Genomic DNA, 18,251 nt, shown 5'->3' with positions numbered 1-18,251 from the left:
ACACCCGAACAGCAAGCGTTCTGGATGAAGAATGACCTCCCTCCCCGTGGTCTGGGTCCCTGCTTTTAAGTAAACACCCTAAACTGGTGAAGAAAGGATGCAGAGTCTCCCACCCTAATTTGTATAGGCCTATCTAGGGACCTAGGACTTGTCTGATATCGGTGATGCTGTTAAAGTGTGGTTAATTATCTCCCATGACGGATTATGAGGTGCGGAATCAAATCCGTTCGTCGATTAAATTAAAATATTTGTTAGCATAGTCTGACATCTTCTGTGGATCCCCTCTTCGCCATTGGGTTCTCAGCTAGCGTCTGACGCTCTACTAAGGCTTCTCTTTAGCGCGCAATTTCAGTTCTACAGATTTTATAACCTTTTACAATTTTCAATTTGAAGCTAAAATGTTCTTGAATGAATTGCCGATCTTTCACGGAGTAACGTTTGCTGCGATCTCGGAACGTCCTGTCTCAAATTATGTTATCATGTTGGCACTCCGTGTATTGCGGCCTTATTTGTGAGCGGGGCGATTATAATTCATCTTCTCCCTCTGTCTAACTTGGGACTGTTTCGAGACTTGTTAAAAGAATTCGGGATATTTTTTGCGTTCCCTCGCCCTGATACTTAAAACTTAGTGACAGTGAATCGGGGATCTAGACTGGGGTTGCGCAATGTTACACCACATAGCTTGCCACATGAATAAAAGAATTAGAACGCACCATGCACCATCAATCCTATTGAACGTTTCCATATGCCGCCCTCTCGAAGAGAAAAGTCTCTAGACGTATAGAGTTTTCGATCTCCGTCATAAATCGATATCCGTTTGTGTAAGATGTTGTCTCTTGGTTTTCATACTTTCATTTTTCGTACTGTTGTTTCCTTCGGGACGCTGTTTTTCCATGATGTTGATCTCGTCTTCGTCTATATAAGATATTGCGGAAAGTAAACGTAGCTAAGTCTATTTTATCCTTAAAAAATTTGGGGAGCTTAGGCAAATCATTTCCCTTCGCTGCTACGTTGCTGACTCCTTTTTCTTCTCATTCGCTGCAGTAAGCGCTACTTTCTCGTTCCTCATGGTCGCATTCACCAATTTGAAAGCCTCCTTAATCCATATCTGCCGTTGATATTCAGGACAAGGACCTTCCTGACATGTTTCCTGAACTGTTTCCTGTATATGCATTGTTGACGGACAAATGATGTTAACAGCTTCTTCTCCTGGATTACCGTGGTAGAGGTCTTCACCTTCTTCATTTTTGTCTTCTTCTGCTGAATCCAAGTCAACTTCCTCTGGGCTGTTTTCTGGAAGTTGCCCCGATGTCATCCGCTGTACATTATTTACACGGGCGTCCTATTCGAAATGAAATGTCTCTGATAGTAGAGACTCGCGGCGTCTTAAATGATACCACGCACCGGGTTTTGTCATACTCCCTGATCTTCTATTTTCGTTCGGGTTAATGGTTATTTAGAATATATACAGGTGCTGCGCACTCCTTGCATAGTAATCGCGATTGTTTTTGAACTGTGCGGCCTCATTCGCCTTGTATACTGTGGTGTGTGGGTTGAACTCATCATTCGCCTTTTTCGACTGCAGTGTACGACGTTTGGTCCTCTGGCACTGTGCCGTTTCTATTAGCCTTTGGATGGGCTTCTCCCGAATATCATTTTCCGTGCGTGATTTCTTTAAATCTCTGATGTACTGCCAAGAATCGCTCTTCCTTTCCTTTAATTCTACTTGGTAGTATTCCCTCTGCGATTTCCGAGAGTACGACGCTGCCATCGATGGTATGGTCTACGGTCCCTATTTTCCGGCCCTTGCCAATGTGGTCGGTTTCCATAAAATCGCTTGGGTTCTCCCCACCTTTTTGGTCACCATCATTTCCCCTTTGCTTCTGACCCTCGTAGGCGCCTTCTCATATGCTCGTTCCTTGGCTACAGATCTTCGTATTTGGTTCTTCATTTCGACACTCAAATGTATTTTCCATCTGCCTGACACTTAGATGGTGAGTGTTCGATGTGAGATCGAGCTGTCTCAAAATATGCTCCGCCTCAACAGCAGTCCTCACACTCGCCGCAATTAGCATGCGTTGACATTCCGCAGGAAACTGTTTGTTGATTGCTTAAATCAGTTCGTTTTTCAATGACACGTAGTTTCTTATCAGGTCATACACGATGGTCTAACATATAATCATCCATTTCTCTAAAGAATCGCTTGGGAGTCATATGGCAACCAAGCTTAAAACGTTTAAGCTTATCATCCTCCATTCTAATCAAATTGTAAACCGGTACCGGTTCCTGGATTTATGGTGTCGACTTCGTCCTTGCTTGGGTGAGAATGTACTTCCACTACCATCTGAATCTCCAAGTATCTCTATTTCTTCAGGTTTCACCTCATCGTATGGGTCACCATATTTCAACTTCTCCGGAAGCGACTGTTCCAACGGCTCCCGTCTTAAAGCTATAGTTTCTCTATATCTTCCCTTATCTCTTGGATGAGATCCTCGTGAATATCGACCTTGACCTTGGCCTTCTGTACCATGTGTAACCAATCCTCTTACTCATCCGACGTTCTTTCCTTGAATTTTCGCATATACGTTTGGATCTCGGTAACCTTTTCATTGATCTCATTTTGAACTCCCGACATCCGTTTCTCCAAACCGTCGGCGACGTTCTGTAAATCCATGACATTCTGTTTCTTGATCTCCTGTATCTCAGTCCTATTCTTGAACATTTCCACGTCGTGTTTCTCATTGACATCGATATATCCGTCCAATCTCTCCATCATGGTCCCAGTTTGAGCCTCAACACAGCTAACACGCTCAATCACCGGTCCTATTTTATCTTCGAATTCTAAATGCTTGTTTCCCAGATCTTTTATCTGTCCCTCAGATTTATTTGCGTTCTCGTCACATCGAGCCTGTTCCGCCTCGATTTTCTCCCACATTTCCGACCGAAAATCGCTCAATTTTTGTATGACTGCATCGCGTCTTTTCCTATATACCTCCTCAACTCCCTTTATGCATTCTCTCATGTCCACATTACCTTGTTGGATTATATTCTCAAGTCTATCCTCAAGTATCTTTATATCTCCTCTTACGTCTACCGCATTAATATCCGTACTAATCTGTTCATTTATCGCCTGTAACCTTACCATGGCCTCATTGATTGCACCTACATTGTCCTTAAGTTCTCCTACGGCCACTATCAATGCGTTAATCACTTCCGCATCCATTTCAAAAATATGCATAATGAGAAAATGAACCTTCCTAAGCTCGAACCTGCGGACTAAACAAACACCATCTCGTGAATATAAAATGTCTATTTTTAATACTAAATTGTTTATACAGCTTCGCTAACCTTTACGTTATTCTAGTAAAATCAAATCTTAGCCTCCAATAGCTGTCTCGAAACTGCCTAAATATTCTAATTTACCAAGGGTATTCCCGTATTCAAACCGCGAACCGAAATTTGGAAATGAATCAATTATTTGCCATAAATTACATTATTAAAATGTTGCCGGATTCAAACATATACTAAGTGGGCACGAATTTTAAATACCACCACGTGTGGTATATGTCAGTAAATCAAGTACAAAAGAGATACATGTTACCAAGTTTTATTGCCCTTCAAAGTAGTCACCAGCATTGTGCACAACCCGTTGCCGGCGATGTGGAAGTCGTTGGATACATATAGCAGCGCCTGTTGTGTTGATAGTTCGAATGGAGTGGTCTACTGCGTGACGAATCTCTGGAACAATTCTGTAGCGAATGCCGCCACCTGGTTCCCTTATCCTAGAAATCAGGTTAGACTCACTAGGGCTTATGTCAGAGAGGTACGGTGGATAGTATAGCAATTCCCTGCTTCATCGACCGAACATATCAGCCACAGCTTGCGCTGTATGCGACCGAGCGATGTCGTGCAAAATGATGGATGGGTACTGCAGAAGTTCCGCCGCTTCCTTCTCAAAGCTGGTAGCAGGTTGTGTTCCAAAAATGAACAGTAATACTGCGAATACTGTGCGTTGATGGTGTGCTGTGGAAGAACGTAGTGAGTTACGGTGACACCATAACAGTCGTACACGAGACTAAACTGTAAGTTTCACATTGTTGGGGTTATGACGAAATTTCGATCTTCGTCGTGGCCCGTAATGACGCCATTCGTTCGACTGGCTTTTCAGTTTTAGCAAACACAGTAGAGACAATACGCGACACTCTGCGAGATATCGAGGGACGGCGATTATCTAGCGGAGTGACCTGGAGTTACTGATTCTGACATAAGAGCACGTGTATTTGTTTCTGAAATTTTTGACATTATTCATGCGTTTGCATTAAGTTGACATAAGTAAATAGTAGCGTGTGTCATTCCTTTATATCTCCTCTCGATTTGAGTGGAAAGATATGTGCTCTGTTTGGCTGCAATACCTATGAAGTGCAGAAGGTTTCGTGGTCTTTCTTCCGTTTCCCTCGTGACAAAGAAATCTAAGTAAATGCAGAAATGCCATTTCCGTCAAATCATACGGAACACATCGTGAAGTAATTTTTCTCATGCGCAGTCGTATGCGCTAATCTAGTTTCTCGGGTCAGCTAACGAATCATACATGGCGTCGATTAGGGTCTAGTAACGCGGCAAAGAGCATGCAATTCCTCTTCACTGACACTAGCATTTCCTGTCCCACGCATGTCTGCCACATTTTGGCGTCAGTCGTTGAAGGCTTTTTCCACCGTGCCACTCTTCTGTAAGAGAATGCATATCCCCGCAAGCCTCTTGAAGACCTTGACGACACGTTCGTGCTGTACGACCTCTGGCACATTCCGTCTTTATCCAACACTGTTGTTCCTGTTTCGAAAACATCGTAATAACACTACCTTAGACCATTACCTAATACGAGGCTCTGTTCGCCTCACCAGTTCGCATATGCATGATGTGGGAAGGGAGAATCTGTGTGCTCTGAGAAGAGGTAGGTACCGTATGTAATTAATATGTGCTATCAGCGACATTTGAAGTTCCGTTGCATGGCGTCTCAACAGCAGTATTGCCACTGTTAAATTTCCGATTTACGTATATATATCTGCTTAATATAGAGCACCTCCGCCTCAATCTCTATATACAGCCTGCTCTGTGCCGCGAGAATTGCGTTTACAGCGACATTGCAGATGGCAGTACTTACCGCACCAAAAGCACATGTTGGTTAAATGGGAGTTCGTCTGAACACCAAAATAAAATGAAAAATCTTTAACATGTTGCTAATTGAGAAGATAATGCACATAGAGAAACTAACATTTCACATTTGAGCTTAGCTTACGATATAAAAACGTAAAATATAAATTATTTTACCATTTACAGTAGATATATTAGGATCACCCCCTGCTGCATGGTACATACAAATTTCAGATTTTTCTCGACTCGAGTAACGGAGAACCTTTACAGTCCTTTTCTTACTGTTATTTACCAGCAATTGACGCTCAAAGTTTTCTATCACTATTTCGCTGATCTTTTGTTTATGACCAGATTTCAGGATGTGTTCTATAACACATATTGCAGTGTATGCATCTTTCATGTCATTAAGCCACCACCCAATCTCATTGCACTAAATAGAGCTTCTATTGCGTCTCCAGAAAATCATCTAGTGAGAACATAAAAGAACCCATTTTGTAACAAATAAGACACACATTCCACTATAGATTTCACAGTTAGTGAGACAGCATCTGCCGTTTCATTAGTCAGACAATTCAGTTTTGCACGTTTTGATTCCAGCTGAATTATTTTAACGTACCCGATGAGATCATCATTCAACCATTGTAGTATTTAACCTGCGGGTGAATAGAAATACACACAATCTGGATTGTTTTGCGCAATGTGCTGAGTTCTGTCAATGACGGTCGTGAAATGTGAAAAATTTGTAAACTAAATCCATGAAGCGCACCGTCGATCCCCCACCTAAAAAATCAAACTTGTTTATAAATGGGCATGGTTTTCTTTTATGAAGCGAACAGCAGCAGTAACCGCGGGGGAAATATTTGTACAGCAGAACATTCATCTTTTCAAAATTCCTCTGTTCGATGTGTTTTTTCGTAATTCCAAACAGGCTTCAATGTCAAGTCCCTCTGGAGGCGACAATCTTCTTTCACATATCTGGAGGTGATTAAGCCATTGCTGTCCCTTCTCTGTCTAGTAACTGGGATCTCAACTTCTTTATCAATGGTAATAATGAAAAGATGTATACAACTGTGATCACATGGATGAGTCACACAGGTTCTCACTGATCCCTCTCCAAAATATTTAAACATCGGGATACTACTCTCCACGCCACACAGTACCGTATGATTTGTTCTGACTGCACTGTATTCGTCCTGCGAAAATTATATGGATTTGATCTCAAAGATAAACGGCCTCTTGTTCACAGTACATGTGATTTGTTCTGACTGCGCTGTTTTTGTCTTTCTAAAATTATATTTAACTGCTTCCTTTACAATTTTCAGGTGATCAGTTTCTGGGATGTATTCGAATTTTCTCCATAGTCTTTTAAGTTCATTATAGTTAGTCACCAACTTTCATCGCAGTCTCAGAATTCTCGATCGGAGCCTCTGATGTATGATTTTCTGATGACTGCTGTCATTCTTACTCGTTGGAATATTGACTTGGATTGAGACATCGTTGTTTACATAAATTTCGTACTCGCCATCCAATGTATTTGCTGCGGTTGAAGAGCTTGTTTCTTCATAGATTTGTTTCGAGAAAATATCTAGTCGCTGTCTGTTCTTTCGCGGAGCTATTCTTCTGGTTTGAAGGTAATGGAATAATTCGAAAACAGACTGGGCACACTCTCTGACTTCAATATATTTTTCTTTTAGTTTTATCTCCATCGCTAAAATTCAGTATACAAACACGAGAATAATCGGACGGAATCCATTGACTACCCTTGGTTGATATAGCGTTAAGTCAATTTTCCCTAAGATCTTTAGTTGGGGGGATTTCATGAAACCTCACACCTGAAGAATTTGGATTCCTTACTATGGTATACAGAGAGGAACACAACAATTCATCATTTTACAACCAGAGACACACACACATAAATACCCGACGCAACCACACGGGAACACAACAACGTGGGTACGGAGCAAAACTGGGTGCGGTAGCTGGCGCCCCTAGCAGAAGCTTGTGACACTAAGTGCTCACGCTGGGCAGCATGTTAACCGCATAGCATAGAGCAGGCAGTATGTACGATTGAGACGGCAGTGATATAGAGAATATGGTAATTGAAAGTAGGATGATCACTGTACACGGCGTAGGACCTGAATTAACCGATTACTTATCCGCCTATTGAACTGAACCGTCGTCCCTTTGTATTGGGACTCGTTTCTTTTTAAAGTCATAATAGAATCTGTTACATACTTCAAAACATCGACAAGTTCTACTACGACGAGTCTGTGCTATTTTTACCAACCGGTGGTTTTCCATAAACGATATACGCGAACATATTTACGGCGTTTTCGCTGGTGAATTCGGTGTACAAGCCTTTCTCACGGGAAAAAGCAATTTGAACTATATGCGAACAACGCAACACATCGCATTGCATTCGTATCCTAACCACGTTTAAAATCCATTTTTCACGACTAGATTCTATTGGACGGCTGTTAGGCTTTTCGGCACGGGAACTTACGCCAAACGTGCCACATCAGTCCGTTCAATCGACAAAATTACTTGAAAATCACCACGTATCTATTACGTGCAATAACGTCGCAGACGCATTTCACATTCGCTGTACGATTTTATCTTAACTTCGCCTACCAACTATATCATACGTAAATCTCCAGCTATAATTCTTTACCACCTGGTAAGTGCGAACCACATTAAAGAAATAACCTTAAGTCTGGTAAATAAGGACGGACGTCTCATTCAGTTAGAATATAACATGCCCATAACGTAAAAACTGCACTTAATGCCATGAAACAGGTGTATACAATTCACCGACCAAAATACAGAAAGTAAAACCATATACCAATAAAAATGAAATGGCGTATGGCTTTTAGTGCCCTGAGTGTCCGAGGACAAGTTTGGCTCGAAATATGCAGGTCTTTTGATTTGACTCCCGCAGGCGACCTGCACGTCTTGATGAGGATGAAATGATGATAGAGACAACACACACACAGCCCCCGTACAAACGAAATTAACCAATTATGGTTAAAATTCCAGAACCTGCCGGGAATAGAACCCGGGACCCATGTGACCAAAGGCCAGCACGCTAACCATTTAGCCATCGAGCCGGACGCCCAATAAAACCACTGTAAATAAAGTCGAATGTTGTCAATATATAGTGTATATGTTGACTGAAAGTAGAACGATCACTGTAAATGGCGCAGGACCTAAACTAACCGTTTACTTTAACCAGCCTATTGAACTGAACCGTCGTCCCTTTGTATTGGGACTCGTTCCTTTTCAATGTTTAATAGAATCTATTACATACTTGAGTAGTATAGTTCCAAAACCTGCCTTCTCCATTTTCACAAATTTTTCAGGAGGGAGGAAAAACCGTTTCTATATGATGCTGATGTATTAATGATACATGTCTTATGCCACCGATACCGATATGAATTGTACAACCAGGAAATGTTAAATCTATTTACTTTAAAGAAACCTGTTATTAAATATGTAAAGTTTAAGTATGGATAAGACACCTTTTGGAATTGTACATGGTGGATGACTGTTTTTGGAACAAACATGGTTGGATAAGGCAGTGTATGGAACAAAAACGTCAAATATGCAGAAGGCATGTTTTGGAACTAACAAGAAAAAATGACATTTTCTGGAATAAACTTTGATGGTGTGGACTGGTTTTGGAAACTACATAGTGAAGGTTACATTGAGTTATAGGATTAAATTTTCATGGTTAATTTATCATGTTAAAAATATTAAATTGTCAAGGTTAATTTATTAGGTACATGTTAAAAGTATTACCCTTTATTACATAAAAACTTGAAAATTAATGTAAATTACAAATATAAAGCAGTATCAAGAGGTACTGAGAATAGAGTACAGATTTGATTAACCTAGACTCTCTGTTCATTGTTCTCAAAACAGTCTTCTTGATGTTCGCACTGTTGGTCAGCTTCAATATCATCTGCGGAGGAGTTATTCAAAACTTCTACATACAAAGGCAGTTCATGCAAGTTCTTCCAATCTTCACCGTAATGACTTTTCAACAAATTGTCAACATCTCTAAGTTTGGCCGCTTTTAGAGCATTTCCTTTATGTATTGGAAGTGGATGGATGTCACTAATTACTTTGTTCTTCCGAGTTACGGATTGTGGTTTGTTAAGGTCACTCCGATAAGAAACTTCTCCTCTAACCAAAGTATTTGTTCTCCTTTTGTTTCTACTAATAATGAACCTTTTTGAAGCATTAAACTGAAAATGCCATTTTCCCGGTGGCTTAAGGACCTCTCCGACAGCTTCTTTCCAATTAAAGTTTGGGGACTCAGATCCAAGGTTAAACACGGTACAGTAATTAGAGTAAATGTCCCTATACTCCTGGGGGGAAATAATTGTGTCCTTCTTGCGGATTTCTTTTTCAAAAAATGCGAACACTCTATCAGAGGGCATAAAGTAGCGGCCAGGAACAGGAAAGATAAGCTCAACTTGACCGACATTTGCTGGTGCATGATCAAGTAACCACTTTGATACCATTCCGATGATAATGGTGTTTTTATTCTGGCCCCCACAGCCATCTGCAAAGAGGCGCACTGTCTTAATACTAGGGCTTACTGCTCTAATATTAAGGGCATTGAAAACAGCACTCGCAATTTCGTTAGAGCCTTTTGGGTATTCATGTTCACACCAGGTGTATGAAAAGACGTTGTCCTTACCAAGCCTTTCTTGTGACGAACCTTCGACAACTGTGAAATTGTACATATAAAGTTGTCGAGAATAGTATGCTCTCTGATCAGGTACTTTAGGTAGTACCTGATTCTTTTGAAAATCATACGAGAGGACTAAAGTGTCTTCAGTTGTCTTTTTCCCAAGCATTTGAAAAAATGCTTTAGCTTGAAGGCTATGAACACGTTTTTGAGTCATAAGGTTTTGTTTTTCAATTGCACTTGTTGCACGTTGCAATTGTTCCTTAAATCTTAAGCAGCGTGAGCATGCATCCACTGCTGGAGCTCCGAACTCAATATTATAATTCATATTAATATGATTCCTGAAAAAGTATTTTGTGACTTTTAAAGTTACATCTCCATCATTTTCACACCTGGAGTTGTAAAGTCTCCACAACTTATTTATATTTAAGTCGCTAACCATGTATTGTCTTTGTGACTTGCCCCTGCAATAGTACTTTTCTATTACTTGAATTTGGCCCATAAATTTACCAATTGCCTCTCTTTTACTGGTATACTTTTTTGACCTGGTGTCCCCAACTCTGTTGTCTTTAAAGGAGATACCTTGCATGTGCTTCCTGCAAACATTTTGAATCCTTGTCTTTTTTATGTTCAAAATTTTCATGAATGTCTTTTGACAAACTTGTACATTTGCTGGAGCTCCAGGCTTCAGGGTTGCCTTTTTTACAAAATAAGAAATTGTCATACCTTCACTTGAGCTGTATTCTAACTTTTTCCTACGTCTTTTTGTTGGTGCTATGTGGCAGTATTTCACAATATAGTTGTCTTGAATAATCTTCTTAGGAGTAGAATAAAACGTCCTGTGAAAGTGTTGCACATCCCTTTTAGTAAGTGTCATACATTTCATTTTATTGCTCTCGTGACTACAATCCGGATTAGCTGGAGGTTCTTGAGATGAGTACCTGAAACAAAACCAAAATATATAATGCTATACCTATATAATATAACACAATAAAATTCAAATAGTTGTGGTGATCACTAAATAAGTACAGTATGCTGTACAAAGTTTGAGGTTTGGCCTAGGCTAGGTTTGAACAACATAACCTGTTTATGACTCTAATGGAACTTACCTCTCTCTCTTCTCTTTATTTTTCTCCAATTTCCAACATCTCTCACTCGTTTTCTTCCTCTTTCTTGCGGAACAACAAAGCTGGAATTATTATTATCCATTGCAATGGGAATCTTTTAGCAGCTCACAACGATGACAACAGAAAACAACGAACTATACCGAAATACATTACTGATGGTTTACAAACAATGAACAGCTGTTTAACTCAGACAGTCTGGCAAACTCCTAAAACAGAAATATTGGCCAAACTCAGTGATCCCTATATAAATTATTAGAGCTCAATTACTGCCAAACTATACGTTGAAAATATAAAATCAGTAAAGTGGATAAGGCACCATTTGGAACAAACTATCAAATGGTATAATGGAAAGCAATGGGAGTAGACTGCTTTTGGAATGAAATGGAGAAGGCATCTTTTGGAAGTAACTTTTGGTGGAGAAGACTGTTTCTGGAACAAACTTTCATTTCCTTATTGGTTTTTGAACAGGAGAAGATTTTTTGGAATCCATTCCTGGTTTTAAACAACGCACTTTAGAATGTACAATAAAATGGCGTCATTAACTAAATTTCCGATTTTTGTGGAGAAGGCAGGTTTTGGAACTATACTACTCACTTCAAGACATCAACTACAAGTTCTACCACGAAGAGTCTGTGTCATCTTTACCAACCGGTGGTTATTCGATAGTCGATATACACGAACATGTATTACGCTCCAAATTTAATTTTTCAAAGTTCAAATCCAGTGCGTCGTGCGGAAAAGTAACGCCGTTCAGGTAAAGTCGAACGTTTCGCAGTGTAATATGGTCGAATTGCGATGCATCTTGTTCCTGGTGATACTTCTGATCGGTTTGAAAACCAACAATAATGTACAGAATGAATAAAGTTGAGAGAAAAGATTTGTTTAATTTTAAAATCCATTTCCTGAAAAATTAATTTTTCAATGTTTATGTACCTTTTCTCAGAATCTCTAAAGGTTGGAGCAATAAAACTTTGCACAATTATTCCTATAAATATGCTTAACGTTGTCACAGGAGAAAAATTTTAAAATTCGAAGTGTAAGCTGAGATATGGAGCGAGTACTTAAAATTTTGCATGGATATAATTTTATCTTTACAGACTTGTAGTTAAAGCATTGTTAAAATTCTGCTGTATGTTATATTCATAAAATATATTGTGATATGAACCTGTATACGGAGATAACACATGGAAAATTTTGTACACATCTATTGAAGAGTTTCCTTCATAGAAACTTATGCAGGGTGCGTATAGAAGGCTGTGATGTATATCCCTGGATCATGGAACAACCTTGGCTTTGTAGACCATCAGTGGATGATACGGTACTTGTTTTAATAATAGGAACGTAGGGATGATGAAGGTATTGGAGAGCATGGGTTTCAGGATAGGAGCATTTATTCAACACATCGTGAGAAAATTTGAATCAGCGCCTCACTGCGGCTGAAAGTTGAAGAAGTGATAAAGGATAAAAGTTAGAAAGGAAGAAGCCAGAAGTCACAGTCTTACCTAGACAGTCAGCAGGTGTAGACGTGCTGAGTCGGGTGTGCCGGTAAAGCGGGAGTGGAGTGCGAGCGGTGCGTGGAAGAAGGAAGACGGGAGTGAAGAGGAGGATGATTGGTGTAGATCAATGTCGGGCAGTTATCGGAAGTTGGAAGGGGCGAGGGCAGAAGGAAACAGCCAGGAGTGAAGGAGGTGAAGTGGAATCTAGATTAAAGGGTGAGATGATAGTGGTGGCAACGGTCATTATGCTATTGCTAGTCATAGGGGTGTGGAAGGAAACCCCGGACCGACTCCCAGTGGCACCATGAGCTGGGAAGATGTTGAGGTAATAAGGAGGGTGATTAGGGAGGTGGTGGAAGAAGTATGCCCATTTGAACAAATTAAAAATATGTTGAAGGAACAGGGGAATGAATTTGAGAATATGAGGCGATCGATACAGGGAAAAACTGATGAAACAAGGACCAAAGTAGGAATCAACGAGAGAGAAATTGCGTCACTTAAGGGGAAAATAAGGGACATGGAGGAAGAGGTGGTGACGCTGAAGGCTGAAATAGAAGGCAGTTGCCAAGAACGAAGGAAGAAATGCTTCTTTATATATGGAGTGCCAGACAAAAAGAAGAGGACAAAGTGTTGACGATCTACAAGGTTGTGGAACTCATCCAAGAAAAAGGATGAAAATCAACTTCAGTGAAGTTGATATAGACGATGTAGAAAGGATAGGCAAAGCACGGGGCAACAGGCCGATAAAAGAGAAGTTTTTTCCACCCTGATGGCGGAAATACTGATAAGAGGCGCGGATAATCTACGGAGCACGAAAATTTGGATCAAAAGAGACATGGGAAGGGAAGGGAAGGGAAGGGAAGGGAAGGGAAGGGAAGGGAAGGGATGAGGAACACAAGTAGGCCCTACCCTCAAAAACATTTAGTCCGGGCCAGACTTCAAGGGCTAAGAGCTTATATTTAGGGGCAACATCTAGTGGTATCCAGTGACGAAACTACGGGATTTAGAAGAGAATGTGAAGAGAGAAGGAGAAATGGGGAATAGAGTGGAAGAAAGGCAAGTTATGGTCAGCAGCCTTGGAGAAGATGGACACGGTGATAAGGAAACAACCAATGGAAGTAGGAAGTTAGCGAGGTAAGGCAGGGAGATGTGCATGGTGAAAGTGTGATTGTACATAGTGAAAAGGAAAGTGCAGTATATAACGGGGTGAAAATAGGAAGGCTTAGGAATACCGGTACGGACATAGACAGTGAAGAAGAAAGTCAGAGAGGCGAATGCAGTGAAGGAATGGATGTGCAGAGTGAAGAGGTAAGAGCAGCGGAAACCTGGCAGAGAACAGAGCTGGTTTTGAGCCACGGGAGAAGCAGGAGCTCACGGGACATGTGTGGGTTGAAGAAAATTGAAGAGAGTAGAGTCACAAGAAGTAAAAACCCTAAGAAGTTAGTAAGTAAGGGAATAGTGGTTGAAATCATGCTGGTATTATAAGGAAAGATAGTTAAGTAGTTTTAGATCATATGCGTCTGTATTTTAGGGCCTAAGCAAGCTGGGTAATAATGAAAGGTGATGCGAGGAGGTGGTAGAATATGTGTATTGATTGTATGTGAGGTAAGAGAGAGGAAGCAATTGAACTGTAATTTAATGTGGAGTATGGATTGGTGTAATTGGATTGTTATTCATAAGGGGTTTATTTGGTGATATGTGAGAGTGATTATGGTAAGTGGTAGAGTGTTTATGTTAGTTGTATAAGAGAAAGTAAATTTTATGGTGGAAATGTATTGTCATTTGTAAGGGAAGGTGAAAAAGGATATAGTTAGAAAGTGAGTGAAGTACGGTTGGTATAGCGCTGAAGGTGGAGAGATTTGGTGACAAGTTTGGGCTAATGATGGTGAAAAAGTGGTGGAATAAGAGGTTGAATTGGTGGTATATAGTGAGTGAAGTGAAGGTTTGAAATTAATAAGAGATTATGGTTGTATATGTTTGAAGGGAAAGTTGTTTATTAGCAATCAAATGGTATTTTAAGAGAATATACTTTTAGCAAGTTAATGGTGGATTGGTATATAAAGTTGGTTGGTTGTCGATACGAAATTAAACTTTAAAATGTAGATATGGTATTTTGAGTGGAAGTAGAGTGTGATTATTATGGTTATTGGAAAAGAAGAGGGCATATAATACAAGTGTGTACAGTTGCATATGTATGTGTAGAAAGTAGTGGGTGGATGTAACTGGAGTGATGCGAGGAAGTAACACGCGTTTATGAGGAAAAATCATGGAAAAAGTGGTGGAATAAGAGGTTGGATTGGTGGTATATAATGAGTGAAGTGACGGGTTGAGTTTAATAATTGATTATGGTTGTATATGTATATTTTAAGTGAATACCTTTAGCAAGTTGATGGTGGATTGGTATATAAAGGTGGTGGTTGTTGATACGAAATGTTGCCAAAAAACGATATGGTATTTTGAGTGGAAGTGGAGTGTGATTATTATGGTTACTGGAAAAGTAGAGGGCACATAATATAAGTGTGTACAGTTGCATATGTATAAATGGCAAGTGTTTATTAGCAAGCTAATGATAATTTAAGGGTATATGCTTTTAGAAAGTAATGGTGGATCGGTATGTAAACGTGGTGGCTGTAGATATGATATGATGGTTAAAGGATGGAATTGGAATGGAATTGGAGGTTGATTATTCTGGTTATTGGAAAAGTATAGTGCACCAAACGGTTCAGTGTAGTCTTGATTGATGTGATCGGGTAATAGATGCAAATTACATTTGTAAGGAGTATTGTATTCATAAAGGAGTTGGCATAGTGATTAAGTTTAATCTTACGTAGTGGTCAAATGTGATTATAAGCACCAAATGGAAACAGGAATGTAATGAATGTCACAACTCAGCAGTAATGCAACGTGATGACTGGGCTGCAAGTGATAGTAGATTCAGTGAGGAGAGGTAGATGTGGAATGTAAGGTCTTACTGTGTCAGTCAGACGAAGTGAAGGAGGACTTTGTCCCCCGTATGGGTGGCCTTGTAACAAGAGTTCGATGTGCCGTTCTGCCTTAGTTCATTTTATTTTGTCATTTGCCTTTGTTATTTTTGCCTCCTTGCCTTATGCTCATTTAAATTGCTGCACTAACATGGCTATCGGTTCTCCAAGAGGGAGATTCCCGTGGGCCAACTGGCAGTAATTCATTTAATGCCATTTTATTTATTTTATGAGAATCTGCTCTATGTGTATCTTAGATAATGCCTGTCTAGGTTGGGCACTATTATTTTTTCTCCATTAATGGATCAGTAAGGTAGAAATACGGTCGATCTGGAGAAAAAATAAAGAATAAAGAATAAAAGAAGCCAGAAGAGAAGCCTTGGAGGAAAATGTGTTACTAAATACAGTTCTGTGGCCTTCTGAGGAGGAACCATGACAGAAAAGAATTGTTTCATTTTAAGATCCATTTCCTGATAAATTAATTTGTCGATGTTTAAATCAAAAGCAATGTTTAAAGAAACAGCAAATATTCCAACGCAAAATCGATAAAAGCACTATTAGAATATCACAGAAAGAAGAAAATGCGATGGACTTAAAATCAGAAGCAGAAAAAGGTACATTTATAAATTTAAAATTGGATGAACATTTACAGAATTGCGTCTAAAATCCTGAAAACATTACGGCAAGTATGTTAATATAATGCCAAGCATGCTACAAAATTTCATCTCCCTATCTTCAAAATTGTGTGTTTGTTGCACCGTTATATGTGTTTTTTGCATTTCATATACGTCCCGAATTAATAAACTGGGTTTTCCCCGTGTTTGGAAATACGACGACTTCGAGATCTGCTTTTAAACCAAGCATTTCCGATTATCAACATGCAAAAATTAGAAACTTACTACGGGGCACGCATTCTGTCAGTGTGACGACTTTTTTCATTTTTCTACTTTGTCAGTTTGCAGAAATACCGCCAGCAACACAGAATCAGATAATAGTCTTACTATAAAATATCGAAGCATGGTAAACGGTGCCTTATTAGTGCAATTTGAAGAAGAAAAGCAAATATTCCAAAGTGAAATCGATAAAAGCACTATTGGAATATCATAGACAGATGAAAGTGCGATGGACTTAAAATCAGACGCGTTTCGACTGAACACTTTTGAACGATGGCGTGAAGTTTATAATGCCATCGAAATTCGCCGCACACGGTTTTTATTTTACACACGAAGCGGGTAAGGTTTAATGTGCTTTTTGTACAGCATGGAAAGGTTATTGGAAGTAAGGAGATAATCCATTCAAAGACTATCAGCAGCGGTCTCCGTCCTGCGCTTATATCCGCAAACTTCAGGTCGGAAATATATAACTTGAACCAGAACATACTGCTATTATTCCTACTGCCAACGCCGACGTTGGTTGCGATTTTTGCAAACCGTATATTCAAGAAATCTTTCCTCACAGCGAACCATACTCGCCGGATTGAACACTTTTTAAAATTTTCATTTTTATTGGTTATAGAATGTCCTAAAGAGGGACTTCCCTTTACAATCACAGATGGGCAGCTTTTAGTTCCAGTTATCAGATAAGGCATAGGCCTACATACTGTATATAACAAGGAATATTTTACAAATATTGATTTACATCATAATATCATTATTTTGCATGGAAAAAAGGAGATATTCAAAATAAACTAAACTTAGGTTGAAAAATAGCTACACAGTGGTTATCGATTTATTCTCCAACTTACTGCTCAAGGAAGTACCTGTACAATTTATTGATTTGTTTCAATTTTGGAGGTAGATTGTTAAAGGCTATACTTGCTGAATAAGAAATGCTTTTAACACCATGTTTGGTAGTGTAAAACTGGTTTGCTGATCTTGTGTTATGGGTGTGAATATCTTTGCTGTATCGTAGTTCTGTATTAACAGAAATCATATTATTTTTATACCTGAACATAAATAAAGCTTCTGGGTATTTAATATGGCATTGTACTGGTAATATGTTTGTTTCCCGGAAAACTTCCACAGATGGTTTTAAGATGGTTAAGCTCCCCTTTGGATTATTTCTAGTTCATTTACAGCCTCCTGTGTACAATTTCCCCATATTATATTCATGTACATAGGGCAGGGGTGGCGAGTGGTATTGTTGCAGTGTTGCACGACTCCCAATAATTTTACACTTCATTTATCGTCTTTTCTTCTGGTGTTTTAGTTAAATAAAGCTAATATATATAAGAAAACATGTTAAAATTAACAGTCATTGGTCATTCGCTGTACTAATGCTTCGTAACGCTGCAGGCTTCGAATCAAACTCAGGGGGTTTGCTTCCCTACGGCAACTCCATAGCGGACAGCGCGGCGCAATGTACCTCAGCAGGGACGAGCCTAAGCCTGTACAGCATCAGGTAACGTGACGTTACTCGCAGCCCCTGCTCCTTTACCCACGAGCAATGTAAGTTCTGTGATGTAGTCCTATATACCCGCTCATTATCTTCTATGGTGGCTTCAGATTTCGTGATTGGTGGAAGTGAATCAGACGATTTGGGCGGAGTCCGGCCACGGAGAGGAGCCAAAATTCGTCGTAATACTACAAGTCCTTGGTAAGCTTTCATTATACATTGAGTAATATCTACATTACAATCATCTATTTGTTTTATCCCATCCTTAATACTAGATCCTTTAGTTGTTGTGTTATATTCTCTGTCCTTCCCAATTGTAGACCCGTTCTCGTATGTCAAAGTAGAAGACGCCAAGATGGGTCACTTCGGCGCGAAGATGTAGTACATTGCGTCCACGTGCTTACTCCTA

At 39.7% G+C, this 18,251-nt stretch overlaps 1 long non-coding RNA gene across 1 annotated transcript in view; it reads left to right on the top strand.

The window, feature by feature from the left end:
* The window catches only part of LOC137498405 (uncharacterized), a 35,798-nt gene extending 17,753 nt beyond the window's left edge, over nucleotides 1–18,045 (top strand). The window contains exon 3 of the long non-coding RNA XR_011017783.1: nucleotides 17,953–18,045. This is a non-coding gene — a long non-coding RNA (uncharacterized lncRNA). The remainder of the gene's footprint in view (nucleotides 1–17,952) is intronic.
* Nucleotides 18,046–18,251: the final 206 nt, after the last annotated feature.

The sequence above is a fragment of the Anabrus simplex genome, chromosome 2, assembly GCF_040414725.1.
Source record: "Anabrus simplex isolate iqAnaSimp1 chromosome 2, ASM4041472v1, whole genome shotgun sequence".
NCBI classification, from domain to species: Eukaryota; Metazoa; Arthropoda; class Insecta; order Orthoptera; family Tettigoniidae; genus Anabrus; species Anabrus simplex.
Note: the sequence above shows the minus strand (reverse complement) of the source record. Positions and strands in the feature narration are given on the sequence as shown.